This window comes from Pteropus medius, unplaced genomic scaffold, assembly GCF_902729225.1.
Source record: "Pteropus medius unplaced genomic scaffold, Ma_sr-lr_union100, whole genome shotgun sequence".
NCBI lineage: Eukaryota > Metazoa > Chordata > Mammalia > Chiroptera > Pteropodidae > Pteropus > Pteropus medius.
Genome location: NW_024351729.1, coordinates 4,292,076 through 4,296,002, shown reverse-complemented (window position 1 = coordinate 4,296,002; position 3,927 = coordinate 4,292,076). Strand labels below are relative to the sequence as shown.

The window sequence follows — 3,927 nt, the reverse complement described above, 5'->3', positions numbered from 1 at the left end:
ACAAGATTTAGTTTAGTTGATTTTCTGAGTTCAGCTTTGAACATAATAAAATAAAAAAGATAACACACTCCAAAGTAAATGAATATTTTAACCCATATAAAATTTATATTTGAAAAAAATGAAGTGAAGCTCCCAAAGAAATATTGACCTCCAAAATAAAATAATAATTTGAAAATATTCTAGGGAATTATATAGTATAGATAATATTAAAACACTCTGTCACTTGGATAATTCTTATAAAATGAATAGCATGGCATATATTAATTAATGTTGATATATAAATTAAGAAAGGAGAGAGCTTATAAAATTTTCCCCTATTTCTGATTGTAATAATTTTTTTTTAATGCCTACAGCCACTGGTATTCCTAGGTGGTCTCCCATCCAAGTACTAACCAGGCCCGATACTGCTTAGCTTCCAAGATCAGACAAGACTGAGCTCATTCAGGGTGGCATGGCCGTAGTTGATCTTAATAATTTTTATATTTAAATAATGTAAATATAAAATATGTGAAGGTAGTATTTGTATTATTTGTATAATTATAAAATAATTATGAATCTTACTTCGCTATGTGAGGTATTGTGTTAATACATAAAAATATGTTATTAATATTACTGCTGTGCCAGAATTGATGTTTTCATTCATATGGCTCTCTTTTTTATTAAAAGATATTTAAGAATTTTCAGATTTACCTCAAAATATTCAAAGAAACTCTCTTTAAGAGACATAGTTTTCATTAAACTGACAAAAATTTATTGAGCGTGTTAAGTATGTGACTATAACTTTGTAAGGTATTAGATTCTCAGCTGTAAGTAAGATAAAAAAAAATGTCCTCTTCTCATGGAAATGCATTTGTTGTGAAAAGTGTAAATAATATTATCAGAGGAAGAACAAATTACAGGAAAGATATGCAACAAGAGAATATTACAAAATAACTTAATCTCATCTGATTAGGAAGGAGGAAGTGGTTGAGAAAGCCTTCACTGAGGGAAAAATCTAAAGAGAGATTTGTCTAATGCACAGGTATGACAATGATTCTTTCCATGAACAAACTTTGGTCAAGTTTCTAAACCTTTCCCCTAGGTCAATCTGTGCAGTTCCTTGAAAAATCTAGGTTTAGCAAGAAACCTGCTAAATAATTTTAACCAGAAACTCCAACATATCTGACCACCCTCCATGTCTGTTCAGATTTCTCAACCTCCACCATTGCCCAGGTGTATCTGATCATCCTGGCGTGCAAGAATTCTGTTATGTTAGTTTAGCAAGAACCCCGATTCCTATTTCTTCTTAGTAATTTTCCATCTGCTAACCTCTACCCTGTTCCTTGGCTATAAATTTCCTCTTGCCCCTGCTGTGTCTGAAGTTGAGCACACTCTCTCTTTTCTACCATAAAATTCCATTGTAATGGTCTCTATAATTATCACGGTGGTCCTGAATAAAGTCTGCTTTTCCATATTTAACAAATGTTATTTGAATATTATTTTTCTTTAGCAAGTATTTGCCAAGTGAAGAGAAAAGAAAGACTCTTTCAGAGAAAACAGAGTGCTTAAAGGCTAGAAGTGAAAGGGAACTTGGTGAACTCACTGAGAAAGGGCCCATAAGATATTAAGAAGTGAGAACACAGAGCCAAAAGAGTCAAGAGTTGTAGAATATAAAGATGTCAAATTATAATGTACACCTGAAAATTATATAATTGTATTAACCAATGTTACCCCAATCAACTTAATTAAAAAAAAAAGAGTCAAGAGTTAAATAATTTTGTAAGTCATTTTAAAAAGCTGGGAAATGGGTCCTAAAACAAAAAATTTAAAGGTTTTATGGAAAGTTATAATATAATGTCATGTTTGTTTCAATATGTTCTCTGATTTTTGATGAGCACTGCCATTGTAACAAGATCATATACAAGTCTTCTATAGTTATTAGTGTTAAATAGTTGAGAATCTAAAGTCACTTTAGCTATTCCCTTTCAAGATATACTTTTAAAAAGAGTCATGTCTCCTTGAGTCTTACATCCAATATCTCTGATGTCCTCTACAATATTGTGTTAGTTTCCCAGGGCTGTTGTAACAATGTACTACAAACTAAGTAGCTTAAAACAGCAGAAATTTATTATCTCAGTTATGAAGGCTAGAAGTCTGAAATTGAGGTGTTACTAGGGCCACGCTCCCTATGAAATCTGTAGAGGAATTCTTCCTTACCTCTTTCTAGCTTTTGCTGGTTTGCCAGCAATCTTTGATGTTCCTTGGCTTGAGTCTGCATAATTCCACTTTCTGTCTTCGTCGTCATATGTGTGTGTGTCTCTGTATTTTCATGTAATCATCTCCTTCCAAGGACACCAACCATACTGGATTAGTGTCTACCCTACTCCAGTATGACCTCATCTTAACTAATTACTTCTGCAACAATCTTATTTCCAAACAGGTCACACTGAATAAGTAAAGGTACTTTGTAATGGGACTCCAACATATCTTTTTAGGAGGGACACAATTTGACCTATAACAGTAAGACCATTATATTTATTCACATTGTCCCTTATTTACCGTGAATATAACAGTGATTATAAGGACACAGTACATAATAGTTTTAGAAACACTATTTGGAGAAGAGCAAGAGCAAGAATAGTTTTAGAAACACTATTTGGAGAAGAGCAAGAATAGTTTATATTACAAACTATTAGAAATATAACTGAAAACAATGAATCCAAGCAGTCTAGAAAATGTATTTTTAATCCCTTCTCTATCAGTCATGCTGAGTTTTGTAATAATAATTACAAAAAATTAATCGTAAACATGTTAATGGTATTGCATACATCAATCTAAACTAGATTATAGATTATGGATGGAATAATACTGAAAGAAGAATATTGGATCTGGAAATTTTGAATGGAATGATATTATCTTATAACCTCTATTCATGAGCTACACTGACAATGTAAGGTCAAGGTATATCTCTATGAATTATAAGAAGATTTCTAAACATAGAAGTTATGGAGATAGAATAACATTGAAAATAGAGTGATTAAATTACAATTCTAAGTGTTATTCATTTTCAATGACATCTTCAGGGTTGTTTTTCAAATGAAATATACTCAATGATTAAGGATTTCATCAGAATGCTTTCCTAACAACATACTAAGGTTAATGTTCTAATCAAGTGAGTTCTTAGAAAGAAAATCTCTTCTCACAGTGATTTAATATCCTATTAGTTTTCTGATCATCTATCTATCTATCTATCTATCTATCTATCTATCATCTATCTAAGTACATATATATACAACTATTGGTATCTCATTTACTAGAGACTAAAATTCTTATTGTCAAAAAGGTTCAAATATATTTTGATGTCAAATATTCATTGTAGACAGAGAAAGACAAATACGCTATGATTTCACTTACATGTGGAATCTGAAAACAAAACAAAACAAAAACCAAGCTTACAAACACAAAGAACAGATTGTTGGTTGCCAGGGGTGAGAGAGTGGCAGGTGGGTCAAATGGGTGAAGCGGGTCAATAGGTATAACTATCCAGCCATAAAATAAATATGTCATGGGGTGTAATGTACAGCATAGTGACGACAGTTAATAATACTGTATTGCATGTTTGGAAGTTGCTAAGAGTAGATCTTAAAAAGTTCTCATCATAAGGAAAAAATGTGTAACAAACATTATAGTGATAGATGTTAACTAAACTTGTAACTGCTTTTCAGTATATATAAATATCGAATTGTGTTGTACACCTGAAACTAAGATGTTTGTCAGCACCGAGCTGATCGAGAAGAGAAGGTTCAATGGTGAGATGTCCAACTGGAAGAATGCACAAGAGGCAGACACGAGAATGAAATGGCAGGCACTAACTTTATTGTGGGGAGCAAGCTTCTGTTGCTTCTATTGCAGTTCTACTGGGGAAAGTGCGGTATTGAGCGCACTTCT

General features: G+C 32.3%; 1 pseudogene; it reads right to left on the bottom strand.

Annotated features, from left to right (window-relative positions):
• Nucleotides 1–344: 344 nt before the first annotated feature.
• Nucleotides 345–463, bottom strand: LOC120587887 (uncharacterized; annotated as a pseudogene).
• Nucleotides 464–3,927: the final 3,464 nt, after the last annotated feature.